Source organism: Narcine bancroftii, chromosome 6 (genome assembly GCF_036971445.1).
Source record: "Narcine bancroftii isolate sNarBan1 chromosome 6, sNarBan1.hap1, whole genome shotgun sequence".
Taxonomy (NCBI): Eukaryota; Metazoa; Chordata; class Chondrichthyes; order Torpediniformes; family Narcinidae; genus Narcine; species Narcine bancroftii.
The window spans coordinates 151,437,643-151,462,548 of NC_091474.1; the positions used below are offsets into that span (position 1 = coordinate 151,437,643).

The 24,906-nt window shown below is 40.7% G+C and overlaps 1 protein-coding gene across 5 annotated transcripts in view; it reads right to left on the minus strand.

Annotated features, from left to right (window-relative positions):
* The window catches only part of fam49a (family with sequence similarity 49 member A), a 221,498-nt gene that overhangs the window by 55,431 nt on the left and 141,161 nt on the right, over positions 1-24,906 (minus strand). For all 5 annotated transcript variants that reach the window (XM_069886352.1, XM_069886351.1, XM_069886355.1 and 2 more), the window contains one exon: positions 17,604-17,705. The gene's annotated coding sequence lies outside the window, so the exon portion shown is untranslated. The remainder of the gene's footprint in view (positions 1-17,603; positions 17,706-24,906) is intronic.

Genomic DNA, 24,906 nt, shown 5'->3' on the forward strand with positions numbered 1-24,906 from the left:
AAATGACATTGGGTTGCTGCTTTCATACTGTTAAACAGTTAAATTCAGGAATCAAGCCCGAGGTTATGTCATATTTCTTCTCCCATTGCTTTATCATATGGCTTGTTTAATGATGGTCACCTCTCCTTCTCCTGTCAGAAAACAACCCATGCTCTTCTAGTGTCTTTCACAAGCTCAGTGCTTCCCCAAATGCATCGTAGCTAATGAGCATTTTTCATCTGTACTTGTGGAGTAATATGGGAGACTTTGCACATAGCTAGTGCCCCCAAAGTGCAGCCTGATCAAGTGAAATGAGAATTTTGTGGAGACACCATTGGAGAGATTTTTCACGCGAGATGCCTGCTTTGGGTACCCCAACTGTCAGATGTGGCTGCAGTTTAATATTTCACCCAATGAAAGGCAACTTTTGGCAATGCAGCACCACCTCAACCAAACCCTTTGCATTTACATCTCCCCAGTGGCTTTGAGAACTCACACCATGCCTACAAAAGATGGATGTTAACAACACTAACAACAAAAGTGTGAACAAAGAAAAGTGCTCAACTACTGAACTTACAAATGCCCTATGCCCTTTGGACGGGGGTGGCAGGAAGAATTAAAAGGCCTCTTAGTTAACACAGTGCTGCTCTCTGCCAATCATGCACTACCATTCTCCACATCCACATTTACTTTTCTATGCTTCAGCTTTATATTTGTGGTCTAACATGGCACCTGGTGAGGCTGTCTGTAAAGGCCCAGACAAAAAAAGTTTTCAAAAATGACACTGTAAAGATGCAACCTCATTACCTTCCGACATTAACTAGTCTCTTGTCCAAGTTTCAGTGGCCTCAGTCCTGAAAGATGGCTGATATCAACTGGTCATGCTCCTTCTCTGGTTGTTTCGGGAGAGTGACAGTAGGACTACTGGGTAACGAGGGCCATCAAGAGACACCAGCATCTATTTCCTTGAGTACACAATTTCTCGAGCCTTATGTGCATAATGCTACAGTAAGGATTTTTGATTCTTTCTCAAGGCCATTCATACACAATGTGCAGGAATAAAACCTGTATTTGATGTTGTTTACTTACATCATAATAAACCAGGACTGGAGGCCTACCATCAATACACAAATTCAACCACTGATTATTTACTGATAGGAATTCTAAGACTCAAAGCTATATCAATTGGGAGAACGTGAACTTTTTGATCCAAAAACTGGAGCTCTTCTGCCTTGTCTGGTTAGTTGCTGAGAACCAATCAGGATGCTGACAAGGCAGATACAAGTATGAATGATTAAATAATTATTCAATGCCAAGCTTCTTACCTCAAAAGGATAAAGATGTAGGCTGGATGGGTGCTGCACACTGTTGTTTTATTACAGAAAACAGCTTATTATTCAAACTGCAGATACCATTGAAGAGCAAAGTGGGGCTACAAAAACTGGGAGATGGGGTCCTGTGCTCAGGCAACAGAATGAAACAGCAAACGTAAAAGATCAGAAGGTTAAGTACCTAAAATTGGTATTTAAAACAACTGTTCAGAAGCCTAAAACAGCGAAGAGAACCTGTGGTAGGTACAGAAAAAAAATAAGACCTCACTCAACTGTACAGGCTGGCCTGCCTCCGACCCTGTAACTCCTCACCGTAAGATTCCCAATAAAGGGTGATAGCCCTAGTTTCCTCCCTCCATACAGCCTTGGATCCCAGATCTGCTTGTCTTCCCATTCTCAGGCCAGCAGCATGTAGAGACATGCCTGATGTTTCAGGATATTAAAGCTTTTAATCATTCGTTTTGAGTCTACTTGCATAATTGATCGCGCTGCACCCTCTCTGATGGTGTGCGTCTTTAACTCAAGCTGCCGAGGGTACACAGGGTGAAAATTATGTAATAGCTGAAAGGAGCTCTGTTTGTACTCCACTTAGAATACACCATTCTGCTCTACACACTACATTTTAATATGAAAATGCCAGTTTTGGGACGGCTTCAGCACAGATTCACAGGTGTTAAAAAGATTTGTATGTGCACACCGATTGCCTAAACTATAATTGTATACTTTAATGTGCAATTCAAAAGGCAGATTTACCTGGACTGTAAAATTTTATTGTGAACATGTAAAAATTATTTGCTTTGTACTTCTTCATCCAAACAGTGGTGGAAATGTGAACTTGCTGTCCTCTCACACCTATCAATGACACCACTTACCCTTGTCAAGCCTGCACGAAGATATCTGAGAACATAATTATCAATGGTTTTCTCATTAAGAAATAGTATCAAGTTCATAGATAGAAACAGGGGTTGTAGAATTAAGGCAGATCAGTCATTTTGTCACATCAACTTCCCAGATCAGTTTGAATTTAAGACAGGCAAGTAGTAACAGCAGTATTTACTTATACTCCTGATAGAAATAATACCTTATGGCAGACTTCACTGAATAATCTTTAAAAAATAAGATTATATTTTCATGAATTGAAATTATGCCCAATTTATTGTTGTTAAAGTTAGACACAAACATCCCTCAAAGTTTTCAAATGTTAAATATGCCCACTTTATTGTGCCTGCAGAAGCTCATATAAAGTTCCTGCAGACACTGAGGTTGGATCAAATTGGTCTATTGGCAGCAAATCTTCGAGACAAAATCCTTTTGAAAATTTTCACTTCGGTGACTGTAGTGAACTGGGAATTCACGACTGATGTGATGTCCTAAGGACTGGCTTCTCCCCCAACTCTGTCCCTGCATATCCTGATATAAACCCTGGATCCCTACCAAACCCCAGTTCAGTCCAAAGACTATTGTGTGTTATTCTTACTGAATAAAAGTGTGTGGTAATCTCTCTTGTCTTGAGTGCTCTCAGTCGCGCTACAATTTTATTCAGTAGAGGATGGAAGCTCTGTTGAACACAATGCCGCTCCTAATTGACTCTGTCCCCAGAGGAATTCACATACTGGCTTCCAAATGGACGTGGAAGGCATACAAATGGACTACTTCATGGATGAACTCAAGACATCAGCGCTCCTTTCACACATCAGACCTAAAGGATTCCCAACCATCAGGGACTGGACTACTTATGAATTGGCCATCGAAAGGCTGAAAGATCGCTACATGAGGCCCCGAAATGTCATCCTGGGAAGACATCAGCTCTCACAACGGAAGCAGCAACCTAGTGAGTCCATTGAAGTTTTTGTCCTCATCCTACAAGCATTTGCGAGGAACTGAGGGAACGAAGATGGCTCGGCCTGAGAATGGGAAGACAAGCAGATCTGGGAAGCTCTTGTCAGTGGTGTGAGGTCCAAGTACATCAGGCAACAGTTGCTGGAGCAAGGCAGCACGGTGCTGTCTGACAACGTGTGACTGGCCAAGTCACTGAAGATGGTTGAACTGGGAGCTGATAACCTGGAAGGCGACGGCCTACAGTACCAAGGGATGCTTTTTCTGCAGTCAATGTCCTGCTAAAGACTCCATCTGCTCCATTTGTGGTAAGAAGGGGCACAGGGTGAGGGTCTGCAGGGCGAGGGGGAGTACTGAGAGGTCCAACGCATGTGTGACCCCCATGTGTGACTGAGGTGAGTCCAAAGCCCAATCCCATGACCTCCCAATGCCAGTGTTGTGTGCCATGGCCTTCTTGTGGGGCTGCACAGTGAGGGCAGCGATGCGGGAAACCCCAGCGGCCATCTATCCACATTTTGAATCTGGTGTCATTCTCATCAGATGAGGAGGGAGAGCAGCCATATTGTCACATTGCTTGGTCTCTGCCATCTTGCCAGTTTTCAAAATCGGCACCAGCAGAAGGAGAGTGGCCATCTTGCTGCACTTTGTGGCCCCCGCCATCTTGCCGACCTGACAATCTGTAAGGGGGGAGCAACCCCAGTGAGGGGAATGACTGCATCTCTGGAGTCCTGGCAATGATGGTGTTGGACCAGGAGATACCTCACCAACTGAACAATTCCACGATCAAGGTGGGAGTTAACCGACATAAACTGAAATTTTTAATTGACCCTGGTTCGACTGAGAGCTTCACAGATGCAGAGACAGTCCAAAAACTTAAAGTGTACCCTTCTAATTATTGTATTTTTTTAGCATTCCATATGCAGTCTGTAAATATTCAAGAACATTGTATAGTTCATTTATCTTTGCAGGAGGGGGAAATTCTGTAAATTCAGAATGTATACACTTAAGAATTTATGTGCACTGGCTTCTAAAAATGTGACCCTGGAGTATTCTGGTCCTCGTCCCCCCCATTACGGTTCGGAGCAGAAGGCCCCAAAATTCTGATGCCTCTTGTTGTTTCTCCAAACTGAATATAGATCCACCTCCACTGTTCCCAAATCTGAGTGCTGATTGCAGACCAATTGCTATGAAAAGCAGGCGCTATAGTGCAGAGAACTGGGCATTCATCAAGGCTGAGACACAGGCACTGCTTGATGAGAACATTATCGAGCACAGTACCAGTCCATGGAGAGCTCAGGTAGTTGTGGTAAAGGGGGAAGAAAGGTCCAGGTGAGTAATTGGCTATAACCAAATTATTATTCATTTTACACTCCTGGATGCATACCCCCTCCCTCGTATTTTGGACATGGTGAATAAAATTGCGCAGTATAAAGTTTATTCAACCATTGACCTTAAAACTGTTTACCATCAATCCATTCTGAGTACTGTCCCTACACGGCTTTTGAGGCTAATGGGAGACTCTATCAGTTTCAGACAGTTCCATTTGGTATCACAAATGGGGTCTCAATCTTCCAGAGACAAATGGACCAAATGGTAGACAAATTTAAGTTAAAGGCCACCTTCCCCTACCTCAACAACACTACCATTTGTGGCCACTCTCTGGAGGACCGTGACACCAATTTCCAGAATTTTCTTCATGCAGCAGAGGCCCGGAACCTTACTTACAACACCAGTGTTCAGGGCTAAACCCCTAGCTATATTGGGCTGCGTGGTTGAGAATGGCATCACTGGCCACGTCCCCAACAGGATGCACCCCCTGTTGGAACTCCCAATCCCGAGAACCACAAAAGCTCTGAGGAGGTGCCTGGGCTTCTTCTCATATTATGCCCAGCGGGTACCTCAAGATGCAGACAAGTTTCTTAAAAACCACCCTCTTCCCACTGGCAGGTGAAGCTCAAAATCCTTTCAACTATGTCAGAAGCCACGTTTTTTAAATTTTTTTTTAAATTTTTTCACACTATGAACCATATTGACCAAAATACACACAAACATTTCCCTCTTGAATATACACAGTGTCATTTTCTCCCCTTCCCCCCCCCCCCACTCACTCAACGTTCAACATATACAATACATCAAATCCATTAAACAATGTCATCACACAATGAAAATAAACAAGAAATTTGTGTCTTCTACTTTTACATACTGGGTCAGTTCATTTTGTCTTCTTCTCCTTCTGTCATTTTAGGAGGTGGAGGTCCGTGGTAGAACTTCTCTATTGTGTTCCATGTACGGTTCCAAAATTTGTTCAAATACTGTGATGTTATTTCTTAAATTATATATTATTTTTTCCAATGGAATACATTTATTCATTTCTATGTACCATTGCTGTATTCTCAGGCTATCTTCTAATTTCCAGGTTGACATAATACATTTTTTTGCTACAGCTAGGGCTATCATAATAAATCTTTTTTGTGCTCCATCCAAATCGAGTCCAAGTTATATTACTTAGAAGAAAGATCTCTGGATTTTTTGGTATGTTGCTTTTTGTGATTTTATTTAATACCTAGTTTAGATCTTCCCAAAACTTTTCCACTTTCTCACATGCCCAAATTGCATGTACTGTTGTTCCCGTTTCCTTCTTACAACGAAAACATCTGTCTGATACTGTTGGGTCCCATTCATTTAACTTTTGGGGCATGGTGTATAGCCTGTGTAACCAATTATATTGTATCATGCGTAACCTTGTGTTTATTGTATTGCTCATAGTTCCAGAGCATAGCTTTTCCCGTATTTCATTTTTTATCTTTATGTTTAGATCTTGTTCCCATTTTTGTTTGGGTTTACAGCTTGTTTCCTCGATCTCTTTCTCTTGCAGTTTGATGTACATGTTTGTTATAAATCTTTTAATTATCATTGTGTCTGTAATCACATATTCAAAATTGCTTCCTTCTGGTAACATCAGTCTGCTTCCCAATTTGTCCTTCAAGTAGGTTTTCAGTTGGTGGAACGCAGACATTGTACCATGAGTTATACCATATTTGCCCTTCATTTGTTCAAAAGATAATAATTTATTTCCCGAAAAACAATTTTCTATTCTTTTGATCCCTTTTCTCTCCTATTCTCTAAAGGAAAGGTTATCTATTGTGAAAGGGATTAGTTGATTTTGCGTCAATATTAATTTTGGTAGATGATAATTTGTTTTATTCCTTTCTACGTGAATCTTCATCCAAATGTTGAGCAGATGGTGCAGTACTGGTGAATTCCTATGTTGCACCAACTTTTCATCCTACTTATGTAGTATATGTTCAGGTACCTTCTCCCCTATTTTATCTAGCTCTAATCTGGTCCAATCTGGTTTTTCCCTTGTTTGATAAAAATCTGATAGGTATCTTAATTGTGCTGCTCTATATTAATTCTAAAAGTTTGGTAGCTGTAAGCCCCCTTGTTTGTACCATTCTGTTAATTTATCTAGCGCTATCCTCAGTTTCCCCCCTTTCCATAAGAATTTCCTTATTATTTTCTTTAGCTCCTTGAAGAATTTCTCTGTTAGGTGAATTGGTAATGATTGAAATAGGTATTGTATCCTTGGGAAGATATTAATTTTAATGCAATTTACCCTTCCTATCAGTGTTAGTGATAAGTCTTTCCAGTGTTCTAAGTCGTCTTGTAATTTCTTCATTAATGGCTGATAATTTAATTTGTATAGATGGCCTAGTTTATTATCTAGTTGTATACCTAAGTATCGAATTGCTTGTGTTTGCCATCTAAATGGTGATTAGAAGCCACATTGTGAAGCCAACTATGCATGTGATGGACGAGAATGTACCTTTCCAGGTGGAAAGTGATGCTTCAGATGTAGCCCTGGCTGCAACCCTTAATTAGGCAGGTAGGCCAGTTGTATTTTTTTCCCCAGGACCCTACAAGTTCACGAACTTAGGAACCCATCAGTGGAGAAAGAGGCTCAAGCCATTGTGGAGGCCATGAGGCACTGGAGGAACTACCTGGTGCATGGAAAATTCACACTCCTCACAGACCAGCGATTGGTAGCATTCATGTTCAATAATACAAAACAGGTAAAAATTAAAAATGATAAAATCGCTCAGTGGAAGATCAAACAGCTATGATATATTCTACTGACCTGGTTCCCTCAATAAGCCTCCAGATGCCCTGTCCAGAGGAAGATGTGCCTTTGCACACACCGGCCAGTGGTGGTCACTGCACAATGAGTTCTGCCACCCAGGCCTCTTGCGAATGGCTCACTTTGTCACAGAACGCAATTTACCTTACTCAATTGATCTTAGCAGAAAAATGACCAGGTCTTGCCAGGTCTGTGCTGAGTGCAAGCCGCACTTCTACTGCCCCAGCAAAGCACACCTCATAAAGGCATCCTTCGATCAACTCATTGTTGATTTCAAGGCACACCTCCCTTCCATGAATGGGAATGTGTACTTCCTCACAGTCATCGATGAGTACTCTCATTTCCCATTCGCCGTTACCTGCCCGGAAACGTCCACGCCATCTGTCATTAGGGCCCAAGACTCCATTTTCTCCCTGTTTGGGTATCCCAGCTATATCCATAGTGACTGGGGCTCTATGAGCGAGGAGCTGCATCAGTTTCTGCTGGTAAGGGTTATTGCATCCAGCAGGACAAGCTACAACCCCCGGGGGAACAGACAGGTTGAAAAGGAGAATGCTATGGTTTGGACGGCTGTAAAATTGGCCCTCCAGTCCAGGCTCACACTGGCAGGATGTCCTACCCATGGCACTCCACTCCATTAGGTCGCTACTCTGCACTGCAATTTCTCATGAGCTGATCTTTTCTTTCAAGAGAAAGTCAACGTCAGGGACACCCTCCCGATTTGGCTTACAGCACCAGGACCAGTGCAGCTTCGAAAGTACGTGAGGAGGAGCAAAACTCATCCCCTGGTCGAGGGAGTGCACCTACTCCATGGCAACCCCATATATGCCTACATGGCATACCCAGATGGCAGCGAGGACACTGTCTCAATCAGACCTGGCACTTGCCATAACTGAGGGTCCATCACCTCAAGGGAGCCAGGACCTACCTAGGGTCAGGAAACACCAAGGGGCTCAGGTGAGATGATTCAGGAAGTGGTTCCAGCCAACCCTCAATCAGAGCTGAACCACCCATGTCCTGAGGACATGGAACCACAGGTGGATCAGGAGGTCCAGAGCCCACCCGCACTATGGCACTCTGCCCACATCTCTAGGCTTCCTAACAGGTTGAACTTGTAAATATTGTAATTTTTTTTTCTATGGCTATACTATGTTCTCTCTTTCACCTGCAGGCATCATTCTAAGGGGAGGGGTGAGTGTAGTGAACTGGGAATTCACTACTGATGTGATGTCCTAAGGACTGGCTCCTCCCCGCATATCCCGATATAAACCCTGGATCCCCGCCAAAACCCCAGTTCAGTCCAAAGACTATTGTGTGTTATTCTTACTGATTAAATGTGTGTTGTATTCTCTCTGGTCTTGAGTGCTCTCAGTCGTGCTTGTGGCATTAATTTTCTTATTTTTTATCTTTGTACAAAGGATTAAACATTGGAAGACATTATTGCCAATGTTGAGATACTGGTATTACAGCCACCAACATTTTACATGCAATATTTTTTATTTAATTTTAATAGTGCTGCCAAGTTACTTTACACAACAAGCATTTCATACTTGTATTGACATCCATTTTAAAAATTGTTTCTTCATTATGCTTCTGAACTCAAGTGTGATACAGATAGTGATGGATCATAGACTGGATATTTCAGCAAAATTAAAAGTTGTTATGTTGGGAGGATTTTCTTCCTTTATAATTTACTCCACATACTAGCTTTCTGCAATGCAGTTCCTCAGAAAAGTTGCAGGAGATCCTCCATAAAGGAAGTTTTAGAGCGAACTACTCAAACCTGGACCTCCTGACTATAATAAAGTAACTTTAAAATACTCTGCTTATTGGTAGGCTTAGATACAAATTCTGCCCAAGGGAAAAAAAAGATTGGACTAGTGCCATTTAGTTAAAATATTTTATCTTGCCTCCATGTTCCTTTGATGTTATTTTGGGAATTCATGATATATTTAAATTGCCAGGTGAAATTACCAAGCAGGCACAACTTTGGACAAAAACCGCACTCCCTTATGTTGCCTACTGCAAACCAGCAAATCATGAAATTTAGTCAATCTACAGAAAGATCACAGGAAAAAGATCACTGCAACTTCCCTGTCATTTAACAAGTGACTGAAAACTGCTACTTGGGTATCTTATCAGCTGCACAGACTATTAGTCATGTCCCACTCCAAAAATTATGTCAATGTAGGGAAAGATGTGTGTGTATTGGGGGAAGGGTGGTGGCTTTGTTGAGGTTAATCTTTCCCTTGTTGAGCTGTCCTCACCCAATGACTTCTTCTTCATTCAATAAAGCCGGGATCTTTTCTGTTCTCACATTTGCCTCTAATACATTCAGCTTTGTTTACGTTAGCTTCAATGTTAATATAGAAAATTTGAAAGAAAATTAAATTTAAAACTCCATCTTACACAACATTATTAGCAAAATTCAACGTTTTTAATCATATGATAGTAAATTGGTGGTTCTGAAAACTCTTGCATTAATACTGATAAATAATGATGGGGATAATTTGACTGATTTTAATTGAAATTCTTTGACTTAAGTATCAATGGAAAAAATTGACTTACGGAATTCTGAGGGTCACAACAGCCCTCAACATTTTCTTCTTGTCAGGTAACTTGACGGACAAATAAAAGCTCGGGAGAACTGCTAGCATAGAAGCTTTTGGTCTATTATGGTAACATGTCAAGGATAATTGAACAGTCAAAAGAGTTGAAAGTAAAAGGTTAATTTGTCCACAGTATGGTATAAAAATAGCAAATAACTACAATTTAACAGTAACACTGATTAAAACTTGATATGAATGGGGGTAACGGTTAGTTATTAACAAAACAACTTCCTTTTATAAAAAATGATTGACTAATTAAAGATTAAAAATAAGCAACAATGGTGTCGACTTGTGACATAATAATTTAGGCAATTTAGAATAATCACAGAGGAATAAAACAACAGCTACAGACTATCAAATCCAATGCTTAGTTGGCAAGTCAAGAGGGCAACACAATGGATTTAACTAAATCTTTGATTAATAGAATGCCTCCTTGAAATTTTCACTCATCTCCACAGATGCTCTAGGCCTGATGATGACCTGCTATAAGATCACGACCAAGCCTGCTCTTTGGGGTGCTGCCAAAAGGCCTGCAGCAGGTTGGTAATGAAGAAATAGTCCTCATTTCTCTGTTTCCTGCAGGAACAACTCAACTCCATGTCCAAGAAGCTCCCAAAGAGACCAAATGGAGGAGGAGAATTAGGCAATATTGGAGGGGGCAGGAGGTGGAATGGAGGGGGTAGTCAGTTGTTATCACAAGGATTCCAATGAGCAAAATACCTTAAACTCAGATCATTTATCATTACTGCACTGATAATTACTGTTCTTGGAAGAAATCCAATTTATTTCTTACAAGATGCATTACAAATACATCCAGTCCCACTCCAGGTGTCGACCTGAATCTTTGACCAGCCACCTGTATCCACAGATGCTGTCTGGGTCCCTCTGATTTTACATTAAAAAAAACACAAGGTATAGTAGGAAGATAATGGTTATGAAAATGTAGTTTGTTTTTTGACACTTTCAAAAGACTTGCATTTTGAAGAATCATTTTCAATTTAACTCCGTGTTAATGGTCACATAGAAATACAGTGAAATCCTTGGTATCCAGAATTCAAGCAACTGGCCAGCCTCAAGCAACTGACAAAAAAAAATGGAGGAAAATAAATTAAAAAAAAAGAACAATAAAATAATCTGTAAAAATATGCAAATTTAAAATGGTAAAGGTAAATGATCTCTGAAGTAATTGGTGAAGATGGGAGCAAATATTCAGCCAGTGGAGTGCCTTGGCTGCACTTTTCTGTTTGAATAAAATGCTGTGAAACACCAATGGAAATGGCCACGGTGAAGACCTGGATGATGCCACTCACCGTTGGAGTGACTCTCTGCTTAGTAAGAGTTGACCCGGTCAGAGCCTTTAACTATAAATTCAGGGGGGTGGGGTTAATTATCTGTGGATTAGAGACTCCATACATCACACTTTCAAACAAATTGCCTTCCCTTTCTACCTTCTCAAGAAGAGGTGCAAGGTGGCTTTCTGATGGCCTGATATCAATTTTACTCAGATACCACCATAAGATGAAAGACCCACTCACTGGTTATTTAATTAGCTGTTGGCATGATGGAGAACATGGAAAATGTGCTCCACATTCAGGGGCAAGCAAACAGCAAAATGAAGTAAACTGTCATAAAACAAAAAACACACTTCTCGAGATCAAATTCTGTCAGAGGATTTTAAAGGATGAACACAAGAGCACTGTTGATACTTGCCCAAACTATAATCAAGGTTCATTTGTTGAACAATTGGTTTCTTACCGTGGGACACAAGATCGAGCAAGCTTCTGTTGATTGACAAGTTGGGAAACACTCCCACACATATGCATGGATGAAAATCTGATCGTCTCTTCTAAAGTTGCCAGTTAGATTTCAAATCTAACACTTTTGTGAACTGAAGATATTACAGTACACGAATCAAAGAATAGATCCACTGAGTTAGGTCATAATCACTTGGCCACCTCATTGAATGACAGAATAAATTCAAAAGTCTAATTGGCCAATCTCTTATCCTAGATCAGTTATTCTTAATTCAAATTAGTGACTAAAATTAAACCAGCATGCTTGGGGGAAACAAAAGACATAGATAATCACCATCTGAGAGAAAGATATTGTGTGTTTATTGCAGCACAGAAGTTACACAAATTGCTTTAAATTTTGTGCAATATTACCAAGAGGAAACACATCCTCTGGGTGGACTAAATGGAGGTTGATTATTTTTACTTGCACACTTTATTGAAAGTGACAGTTGATCTTGCATTATGATCTTATCTTATTTTAGATATCAAGGAAATAAAAGTTTATGGGGATTGGCTGAGAAAGTTGCCACGAGGATCATTCATCGTTAGAATTGCCCATTGATGATCTTAAACAGACTCAATGGACTTTATAACTTTCCCTTGCTGCTATTATGTCTGAAATTTGCAAACACCTAATACTTACATCTGCATTTAATAAAGTTTAAAAAAAAAGTTTATTGTGGGTGTGGCATCATTTAACCTTCCAGACAATCAATAAAGTGCTTGAGAAACAAAACAATAACACTGCTACAACATTCTGAGAATAAATTTCAACAGGCTCCCCTCTTTGCTCATAAACGAAGGAGCTTGGTTCACAGTGACAGCTGCAATAGCAATTGGATTAAATCTCAAGGAAGAATCTTACTGGCTCAAAACAGTTGTAAAATACATGGCAGATGCACAGTTTCACTCAAACCATGAATCCTTCATTGTTCTGTATCACAGCCATGGTAATGGAGGAGAGGCTTATGGACTAAAGCTTGTATAGGATTATGGTCTACTCTTCCATTTAGTTACAAATGATCATGCATTTTCCCAACCACATAATTTTAAACTCTTATGTATTTCATAAAAAATAGCAAATATTTAAATGATGTAAAATATAGCATTCTACAAAGTTCCAATAAATTGATAAATTGGGAAGTTAAACCAGGACAGAACATACCCATTGTTTACAGCATGGCTTTGGGGATTGTTATTAAACAGGGTCCTTGAGGTACAAGTACATCATTCCCTGACACTAGTCAGAGAAGAGTTTGGCATATTTGCCATCATCTGCTTAAGCACTGAACGCAAGATGTCGTTAAGCTCGAAAGGGTGCATGTTGCCTGGATGGGATAATTTGAGTTACAGGGAGAGCTTAGACTAGCTGGGTCCATTTTCTCTGGAGCAAAGAAGGGAGAGAGGTGATATGTTAGAAGTGTATAAAATTATGAAAGGCACACTGTCTGTTTCTCACATTCTTAGTGTCTAAAATTAAGGGGCACAAATTAAGGGGACAACATTTAAGCAGTGAATGGACGGGTACTTGAATGAACAATGCCTAGGGGAAATATGGGTATGAATGCAGGCAAGCAGGATTAGTGTAGAATGGTATGATGGTCGGCATGGACGTGATGGGAGGAAGGGCTTGTTTCCATGTTGTAAAACTCTATGACTCCAAATCTCATACAATGAACAACAACAATTAAAGGGATGAATTTTATAATCAAAGATGATGTTCTCTCTTGACTCTTAAAATTTGTATCAACATTGAAATGTTAAGTAAATTAATGTCGTTTAATTTACTTTGCTTGAAGAGAGGAAACATTTTAAAAAGTATCAATGACCATGAAGCAAGCAATAAAGAGAGGGAAGGAAGACTATGAGAAAAGATTAGTGCAAAACATAAAAACAGACAGTAAAAGTTTTTATAATTATATAAAGCACAAATGGGTGGCTAAAGTGAAGATAGGTACTTTGGAAGATGAAAAGGAAGAATTGATATTTGGTAATGAAGAAATGGCTGAGGCTTTGAATGACTATTTTGTGTCAGTATTCACAGTGGAGGACACGTCAAACGTGCCAAAGACAGATGTTATGGATATGATGGGACATGAGGACCTGGATGTAATAGCTATCACTAAAGAGGTAGTACTCAAAAAATTTGAGGATCTAATGATAGATAAATCTTCTGGCCCGAATGGAATGTATCCAAGGGTACTGCAAGAAATGGCTGAAGTTATAGTCAAGGCTTTGATAATTTACCAAAATTTTCTGGACCGGTACCGATGGATTGGAAGATGGTGAATGAAACACCGGAACGTGAACTGGTACACAAAATGGCCAACAACAAGGTGACCACTGTAAGGTAAAACATCATGAGATGGGAATGTGTAAGGAGTTACCCTGTGCAGGGCTGTAACAAGATGTGAATGCATCCTTGTACTTACAAGATAAGAGAGACATTGATGGATTGAGAGGCAGGAAGCTAGCAGGGAAAGGATAGCAACAGTTTTAGTCATTGGACAAGTAATGATATGATGATGTTCTAAGCACGTATCCAAGGGTATAAAAAAATCACCATTTTGCTGATAACGGCAGAATGCATTCTCCAACTAACATTGTTAGTTGCAAGTGTTACAATCCGGTAATAAAGAACAAAGAACCCTGATTTCGACTCAGTCTGGTGTTTGTCTCACTCATTCATGAACAAAGCAGACCTAACACCACACAGACCCCACAGGGGCCAACAGCCTTCGTCCCAGGTGACTACCCGCACGGGCGGGAAACAGCTAGCAATGGTGGGAATGCTGCCCAGTCGGAGAGAGGCACTGTTGTGATGTCACTCCCGAGGTCAGCAGCAAGGAGTGAATATAAGCAGAGCTGCCAGTGCAAAAATCAGTTTTTGACTTAGACTCCTCGTGAGTGTATCTTTTTTCCACACTTTGCAGTAGTACACACGCTACAGAGGTATCATTAAAGAAGAAATATCAAGGCATTTGGAGCAAAATGGATCCATCGGACAGATGCAGCATGAATTTAGCAAAGGCAGGTCGTGTTTGACAAATGTACTGGAGTTTTTTGAGGCTATAGTGAGTGCAGTAGATAAGGGAGAGCAGATAGATGTTGTTTACCTGTATTTCCAGAAGGCATTCAATAAGGCGCAGCATTAAAGACATACAAAAGATAAGGATGCATAGAAATGGGGATGATGAAGATTGGTTAACAAATAGAAAGCAGAGAGTTGGGTCCCAGGGTTGTCTTTCTGAATGACAATCAGTGGTGAGCAGTGCATCTCAGGAGCCGCAGATGTCCCCAGGACTATTCACAATATAAATGATCTGGAAGAAAGGACAGAGTGTAGCGTATCCAAGTTTGCTGATGAACTAACTTGAGTGGAGAAGCAAATTGTGCAGAGGTTATGGAGAGTCTGTGGAGAGATATAGATAGGTGAAGTGAGTGGGTAAGGGTCTGGCAGAAGGAGCACAATGTTAGAAAATGTGAGGTCATCCACTTTGGAAGGACAAATGGAAGATCGGCGTATTATTTAAATGGGAAGCGATTGCAGCAGGCTGCCATGCAGAAGTGGGAGTACTTGTCCATCTAGGTGCAGCAGCCTATCAAGAAATCGAATGGAGTGTTGCCATTTATTGACAGAGGGGTTGAACTTAAGAGCAGGGAGGTTCTGCTGCAACTGTACAAGGTACTGATTTTTCCCCATCTGGAGAACCACATCTAGTTCTGGTCTCCTTTCTTGAGAAGGATGTTCTGGATTTGGAGGCAGTGCAGAGGAGGTTCACACCAGGTTGATTCCAGAGATGAGGTGATTAGGAGAGAGCAAGTTGTTTGGGAGTGTACTCGCCGGAATTTTGAAGAATGAGAGGGAACTTTATAGAAACAAATACAATTGTCAAAGATGTAGATAAGATAGAGGTAGGTAAGTTTTTTCCATGGGTGGGGGAGACCAGAACTAGGGGACATAGAGTCAACATTCAGGATAGTAGATTTTGGATTGCTTTTCCCAGAGGTTGGTGAATCTATGGAATTCCCTGCACATTGAAGCAGTGGAGGCTACCTCAGTAAATATATTTAAGACAAGGCTGGATAGATTTTTACCTAGTGGGGGAATTTGAGATATGGGGGTAAAGGCAGGTAGGTGGAGATGAGCCAAGCATCAGATCAGATGGCCTACTCCTGCTCCGATTTTTATATCGTTCTTGCCCCTTCCTGAATTGATTGGATACATTAAAATATTTAAATTCCAATTACATCTGGCAGAAAAGCACAAAAGCAGTAGATGTTGGAATCTTGAGCAAATAAAAAAATTGTTGTAGGAATGGTTGGGGGAGTTGAAATGATTGGTTACAGGAACCTAAATTTAGAACCACAAACAGAGCATAGGTGTTGGGTGAAGCGGTTCACCCAATTTGTGTTTGGTCTCATCAACGTAGAGTAGGCTACATCAAGTACGCCAAATGCAGTAGATTCGGTTGTCAGGTTCAACAACGTGCATGTGAAGCTCAGCCTCACATGGAAATTTTGTGTCTGGCCCTGGATGGAGAAGAGGAGGGGAGATGTTTTACTCTTCCTGCAATTATTAAAGGAAGTGTCTAAGGGGGTGGAAGGATGGGTAGGGAGAGAATAGCAGATTAGGGAGCCTAGGAGAGACAACCCTGTGAAAAGCAGATAAAGGTGTAGTGGGGTCATATGTGGCTGGTGGTGAGATTGTGCTGAAGTTGGCTGAAGTGCTAGAGGACAATAACATAAGGTGGCTACACTATCAATGATTAAAAGAAATCTATAAATACCTAACCTTTTATCCGGAATTCCGAAAACCGGCAATCTCCAAAAACCGGCACTTTTTCAGTAGATGACATTACACATAAGCAACGTTAATTTCCCATAATAAATTCTCCATTTTCAGAGGGTGACTCTCCATCGTCCCCTTCCCCACCCCCGTGGGCACCCTCTCTTACCTTCGGTGGAAAGGTGACTTTTGGCCCAGAACACCCGGTGGGAGAGAAGCAGGTGGTGGCTGGCTCAATGCATAAGTAATGGCTGTCTTCCTTACCCATAATCCCCCACACACTGGCAGAGTGGTTCCAACTGCATGGGGGATAATAGGTAAAGAAGACGGCCATTGCTCCTGCACTGAGCCACCACCGTGATCTGGTGCAGCACTCTGTTAACTCTGGGCTCGGCAGCACTGCACCCTGCAGCTGCATCGGGAGTTAGATGGGGGTGTGAGACGGATGGTGCTGCGCTGCCAGGGTATGTCCGAGGGCCGGTCTGATGAGCTGATGGAGTATCTGAAAGCCGCCAGCGCTCAGCACTACTGGTCTGCTCCTCCTGCAGCTCTGCACCTCATATACAGCCTCTGACCTGCATGGCCTCTGGCACCAAGCAGCTGACATTGGCCACCTGTTTGGCTGAGCTCCCAGGCCATGCCGTTGCCTCCGACCTCCACTTTGTCTGACCTGCTGCTCAAGAGCCTCCTGTACTGCATGCATAGAACCCCGCCCTTGTGCTCAGCCTGGCCGACGGAGCAAAACAGGCTGGCCCCGACCCTGGGGGGCTGGAGCAGCGATGGACAGCCAAGGGCTAGGTGTGAGCCATTTGCTTAAAGGGACCCAAATCAAAATGTTTCCAAAATCCAGAAGATTCTGAACAACTGGCAGGTGTCTAGTCCTAACAATTCCAGGTAAAAGGTTAGGCACCTGCAAAACCATAAGCTTCCATTTGGTTTATGGGGCTAAATAAAATTTTGCACTTTAACATCTTAATCAAATGATGATACAATTTTTCAGAAAAGCTTCAATAACAGTGTGTAGCATCTTGGGCATAAAAATTGGAGTGCAATGTGAAGAACCAGGGACAGAGGTCACAGAATTACAATGAATTTCTGATGCATTATTTTGATCATTCATTTACTTACCAGTAGCTGGTCACAGCAAACAGTGGTGATGGAATGGGTGAAACTCCTTGGTTGATGCACCTCAGTGAAAAGGGTCAGTGGAGAGAAAAAAAATTACAGGAGCTAAGGAAAAATAGAGAAAAAAATTGAAGCATATGAGCAATTATTCATTGGCAATAATCCATTTAAAAATTGATGTACTGGAAGAAAAAAAAACAATTCTAGCTGCAACAGATATGTAATTATTTCACATTCAACTTGCTCTCCTGAAGGTTTTGAGGACAGGCTGTGGTACCAGACTTGACTCCCAGAGGTCAGTATAGATTTGTATATCTGTACTTCGTTCACCAACTTTGATAGCTTTCTGCAGGATTTTTTTTACTGCTAAAAACTGTCAATTGACATGGTGAGAATTTTATGACGCCTACTTTTGTAAACAAGCAGATCAATAACTTTTAATGAAACACAATGTGCTTTTGCATCTTTACAGCCTCAAAAAACCCTGAAGCCACCGTTCAGAATCATTTTGTACACAGATACAAAAGAGATTTTGAAAACATGCCCACAATTGGCAAAGTGAACTGCAATTTAATTCATCAATCGGTTTTGAAAAGTCAAATTAATATTTGAGTGTGATTTGAATGGGGTTTCAAATTGGTCACTGGATGACCTTGACGAAGGGCTCAGGCCCACAATGTTGGTTGTATATATCTAACTCCTATGGATGCTGTGAGACCTGTTGAGCTCCTCCAGCATGTTTATGTTTTAGCTGAAGATGCAGGAAAAAAGCACTCTGCGTGGAATCCTGAATTGATGTTGACGTTCCAGAGAAGAGAAGTAAAAACAAGTAGCCTCAACTCCAGCTACAAGTTCTTGAAATCCTTGTTTAAACAAGTGCATATTGTCCTTATGCAAGGGGAACAGGTGGATGAAACCCTAATGCCAAAAGGAAGCCCTATCTGAACCAAAGGGAACTTGTCAATGCAGAAGGAAGAGCAACTTTCCTCTTTCACTCATTGGGAATTTAGGAATGGGGACAAGTTGGTAAAGGAGGCAAGAAATAACAGTGTACATTCATGAGGAATATTGGAAATGTCAATCCTTTCAGAATTGCTAAAGCACTTGCATAATTTTTAAAAAGAGGCAGATTTATTGAAAATCTGAAGCTTGGACATGCATGAATTATTGCCCAAAGCAGATGAGGTGCAAAATATTAGCTGGAAAGCATCGTGTGCTCTGATAACGCCACCAAGCCAAGCTTGAACATCATGGTCCTTATTATTAACAAAACTCTTTTGTGATTAGTTTCAACCAATTATATTTTATCAAAATGGGACCAGCTTCACAATAAGAAACAGGATATTTAAGCATGTGGAGAGTTTGAATAATCTTGCAATCAGCAAGAAAAAAAATGAAATAAACACCCTAGTGTAGAAAATAATACAATGGATGAGCAATTGAAGATCGTAGGAAGAAAATAGTTCTGAAAATTATTTCTTAAATCAATGAGCAACATAAAAACATCAAATGGCAAACAATTGCTCATTCTGTACAACAACACTGATTCAATTAGCACCATTCATTCCAATCTCAATTCTGTAATTCTTTTCACGTCTCCTTTTTAAATATTTAGTCAGTTCCCTCCTAAGTAATGTGATGGTCTCCTTGTCAATGTCCATTTGGAGTAAAAAAAATTCTTCTAACATTCCCTGGGATTTTCCAGTGAATATTCTATGCCAATTATGATCCGTCTCACCACCACAACTTATCACTGCTTACACTCTGAAGCTCAGAACCACAACTCTGGACCTATTTTAACCTCTTTTCATTGTTTTAATAATAATGAAAAAAACCTTCGTTATAGGGTTGGAGCATGTGCATGTTATAATTTTAACATTCTAAAAAGTAAAGCCTCCCCACAAATATTATTTCAAAGTTTCCCAAACTTTTTCTTTCCACTCACATACCACCTTAAGTAATCCCTATGCCATAGGTGTTCTGTGATTAGGGATTGCTTAAGGTGGTATGTGGGTGGAAAGAAAAAGTTTGAAAACCACTGTTTTAATCATCCCTCATTGACTCGTCATGTGCACGGTTTTAAAATTCCAAAGGAAATGGGCCGATGACAATATTTCTCAAGCAAAATATTTCAGTAATAATTTAGTCTACAGCAGTGGTTCTCAACATTCCCTTCCCATCTTAAGTAACCCCTTACTAATCACAGAGCACCGATGGCATTGGAATTACTTAAAGTGGGATGTGAGTGGAGAGAAAAAGTTTGGGAAATCCTAATAAAAGACCACATTTTTAAAAGGATTCTCAGCTGCTTGCCCAAGTAGAGGAAACTATTTTCTTTTTAAAAAAAATGTTTGACGAAATGTGGTGTACACTAATGTTGCATCCAGTCATACAAGGATAATTCTAACACAAGACTAATAGCTTTGTTCCACTTCAAAATTTCCTGCTGCCACATAATATCAATGTTTCTCACGCCATTGGCAATAGCTGCCTGCAGTTGCAGTACCTTAACATCATGAAAGAAGTGTGCTGTTCATACAGAATAAATGCACATCCCAAATACTTTGGCTCAAAAACACTTTGCTTTGTAAATTTTCACTTTAAAAGCAATAGAATCACGTCCGAGAAATTTCAGTCTATCAGCAACCATACATCAATAGCATTGTGCTATTACTCAGCCATCTCTTGAGATAAAAATGAAAACTTATGAAAAACAGAAGCATTTCTGAGAAAAAAAAACACAACTTTACAGACCCCCAGAATGTGCAAATCAGTCTCACTTGCAGGACAAGCCCTGAAACAAAAGAGGGGCTTTTTAAAATAAAATCTTTTTGACCTTTTGGATGCAAGTATTTACACAGCTATCATTTTTAGACAATAGTTGCAGATAACGGTTGAGATTCACAAATGGGTAAGCAGGTGGCAAGAGTATCACTGTCAGCCTGCAATACGCACACTCTGGTGCCGAACTGGGGGCGAGTCGGAAATTATGTACATAGCCTGCCAGATAGGCATCTGTTGTTCCAGGCAACAGAGTACCCGTTAAAAATCACACAGCAGATACAGATGTCCAGTGTGGCTAAATGGAAAACAGTAAGCTCCATACACTGTTTCCCACTAATCAGTTCCCATAAAATACATGCATTTCGCCCACTTGCCAACAGCTCTGCAGGAAGCAGGGTTTTTTTTTTCGATACACAATTATGTCATGTTGCTTTTGTGCATCAGAACCTTGAAAGATAAATAGTGGAGTTCTATTAAAATAATGGAATATAAAAAGCAGTTAGTCATTAAATAAGCAATAGATGACATTGATCAATTATCTCAAACTTTAACACAAAATCATTTAGTAACAGCAAATGCTTTACATAACAACAAATATGGTCATTTCCGTCAGTGCTATCTATTTAATGCATTTGATTTTTTAAATACTATGATCTCCTGCTTGTCACAAGACTCTCCCCTCTTTGGTAATAGTCTGATCCCATGCAACCACATCTTTATATTTGAACCAGAGATTTTTGGATGTCATATCCATGCCATTATTGACTGCAAGTTTCCATCTTCTGAATATCATAGCCAATTTGGTCAAAGAAGGTGGGGGGGAGACAGAATGTATGGAACTATGGGCCAGTTAGTTTAATGCAATAGTGGCAAGATGCTAGTCAATAACCAATGAGGAAATTGGTGTCATATAGGAAAGATAAATAGAATCAAACCCAGTCAACGTGTTTTGATGAATGGGGAACCGTGCTTGCTCAAATTCTTCGAGAATGTGACAGTGAGAGCAGATGGAAGCAAACCTGTGTATGTCATGTGTTTACATTTCCAAAAGACAAAGAGAGTTTGGGAGAATGCAGCATAAATGAAAAGCCCAATGTATTGGAGGAAGCATGTGAGCATGGATTGAAAACAGGCAACCACATAGAAAACAGAGTTGGAATAAATGGGGCCTTTTCAGGCTGGAGGCATGTAATGACTAGAACACCCCAGGGATTAGCTCTTGACCTTCAATTGTTTACAATTTACATTAATGACCTTAAGGAGGGAATGAAATGCAAGGTTTCCAAGTTTCTTGAAGGATTTCAAAAATAGGTGAAAGAGCACAATATGATGAGGATGTTGCAATTCTGCAATTGGACATAGATAGTTTGCATGATGGGGCAGAAACTTGGGAAATGGAGTTTATTGAGGGGAAGAGTGAGACCATACACTTTGATAGAGGAATAAAAAATTATTACAGTGGAACCCAATTTTACGCGCCCTGATTTAATGCAAATTTGGATATAACGCAATGAGTAATTGGACCCCGATATATACAAGGTATGCTTAACATCCACGTTCTGTTCTTTGAGATAGGACGTTGAGCCCATTTTAAAAGGTGCAGTACCAGAGATAGCCACCCTGTGGCGCAGCGGATGTTTAGAAGAGGTACATCTAAATTATTAAATTATTAAAAAGTAATGTTTATCTTGGTGGGGAATTCATCGCATGGATGAAGGGGGAGTGTGCTGCTGTGAACGAAGAGGGTGGTGGGTTGTGTTCTGCTTTGGGAGGGGGTGCTGCTGTGAACACGGTGGGGGGGGGGGGGTGGGTGTTGCTGCGATCAATTTGTGTACATACAGCAAAACCCTGATTCAGTGCGACGCCACTTTTATCACAATGTGATTTTTTTTGGACCCAAACCACTGCATTATGATGGGTTTCAATGCATCTTAATGGAAAGAAACTGCAAATGAGTGAAGCTCAGAAGTGTCTGGGTGTTCTAATTCATGGATCACAAAAAGAGGACAGGTAAATCCTATGCAGTTGAGAAGGCAAATGGCATTTTGGCCATCATTTCAAAGAGGTCGGGGTTTACAAATTAAGAAGTTGTTTTACAGTTGAAGAGAACGTTGGTGAGGATTACTGCGCAGTTTTTATTTCTTTACCTAACGGATAGAATGGCCCTGGAGTAGTCCAACAAGCCTCCATTGTTCCTTTTCACCTGGATGAGGTAATATAAAAGTCTGTTGTGCTCATCCTGTCTTCCATTTCTATTTGTACTGTCTAATTCACTCAGCATCTCTGAATTTTCTGACCTGCAATGGCTATTAGTTAAGTAAGAGAAAACAATAAGCTGATAGAGAAAATTGGGTCAGACAACATCCACAGCTAGAAATAGGCAGTCATTATTTCAGGTTAGGACCCTTGATCGAAACTAGTTAAGCAAGGCCTGATTTAAAGATTCTTATCTTTGCCTGTAAATCCTTTAAAGATTCACTATACTGCATTCTTCACGTTGATACCATCTGAGATACCCACACTCCTCCATTTTTGGCCACAGCTTATTCTTGAATTCAATGTCAGCACCACTGAGAGCTGCAACTTCAGTTGCCAAGATCTTAACTTCCAGGGAAGTGATTCCAAACACCTTTTGTGCATCCTCCTGATTTACTACTTTGACCAGGACTTTGGTTATTCTGTTTAGTATCCTGCAGCTCAGCAATAAATCTTTTGTTTGACTCTTCTCGTGAATGTCACTGGTGTTTTTTTTTTGCAAGGTAAACAGGTGCTATATATATATTTGGAACTGTCATTATTGGTTCCTGTTGGATAATGTTATAGGTTAAAAATATATACTGTTCATTCCTAATGCATACATCTCGGAGGAACAGATATTGTTCAGCTAAACTTTAACAATAAGAAAACACTAGCTACTGACAGATAATTTAAACGATGCCATTCAAATACTAATTTACTATTAGATGAGTGGTGATTATCACTCTAGGTATAAACGAGACCCAAAATAATAATCTAAGTTCAGTGTTATTAATGCCCATTGGAGGAATAAATACGTTTTACTCATTATCATTTCAAACTACCAGACAATTTAAGTTTGCTAAATTAATTTCTGCTATAAAAAGCAGTCAATCTTTCTTTCCTTCCTGTTTAAAATGTTGTTTGTAATTAGAAAATCCTTCCTCTAAATTTTTAATTACATCTGTATGCCTCCATATGACAGACCGAGATGATCTGCACAAAATAGACAGCATTGTACAAGGTAACACCCAGCGCTCTCATCAGGCCCAACCTTGTCAACAGTGAATGAACCTGACTTGATTCTTTTAAGTATTGAAATACATTACACTTTTCCTATTACTCAATTTTGCTTCATTTGAGGGCAAGGTCCCAGTGTTTAAGAGTTGGATGTATAGTCATGCATTTTGTCATCATTTTATGCCTCACCAACAGCAAGACAACAGAGCTGTGAAATGGATGTAATCCACCTGAAATGAAAGTAGACAATGCTATATTCTCAAGTGCTGAATTTTCTTTGTTCCGTGTATTCTCTACTTCAGAGTACATGCTCATTTAAAAAAAAGTCATCAAGCATGAAGTTGCCATCACGTTGAACTCAGTCTCTATTACCTCACAAGAGGTAACGAAATCCACTGAATTCTCGAAAAAATTTTTTTTAAAAAAGACAGTGTTTTCCCATTGTTGGCAAATGAGATAACTGCTATTGTGGAGCACACAATAATCACATCGACATGATGGAGTGATTAAACGGCTTTAATTATCAAAAACCTGAACATTACTGATACACTAACTGGCCAGGTTCCTGGGACAGGAGCAAGTCCAGGTACACCAGGCTTTATTGGGAAATCTGGGGAGGAGCCAAGGGAGGGGTTAGGGAAGGTCAGGAGGTTTGGACTGGCTAGTCCGTACATCTATGCAAATACCTTTCAGCACATTTACCTCTTCTCTTAGATAAAACCCAGTGGGGTGATATGGCGACATAGAGCACATACTGTACTTTATTACATATATACATTCCTCATAGTGTCCATCACAGCTTCAGCCTGCCCAGTGGTCTCGTGATTCTCTGTAACTTCTGAGGCGCTGGGCGAGCCCCTGTTGTTCCTGCGCCGAGCTGTGTGGGTTGAATTTCGGTTACAGAGCTCTTTTCTGCCTGTTCGGGTGGGCTCCTTGCTGGTGAGATCTCTGTGGGGCTGGTGACTGGTGCTGGGGGTTATGGGGGGGGGGGGGGGAAGGAATATGTCAAAATCCTGGGACGTTGATGGGCGCTGTGTTGATTGTCTGTCTGGTTCTTCTGGGGTCACCTGCTCAGCATTAGTGTACCCTGCCTGGGCAAGGTCTCGTACTGACACCGAGTCCTCCCTCCCATCCTGGTACTGCACAAATGCTTATTATGGGTATGCGTATACCAGATGCATTTTTCCACCAGGGAATCTATCTTGTTGTGTCTAATAGGTCTGTGAAGAAGTATTGGCCCCAGAATCATCAGCCAGACTGGTTTCAG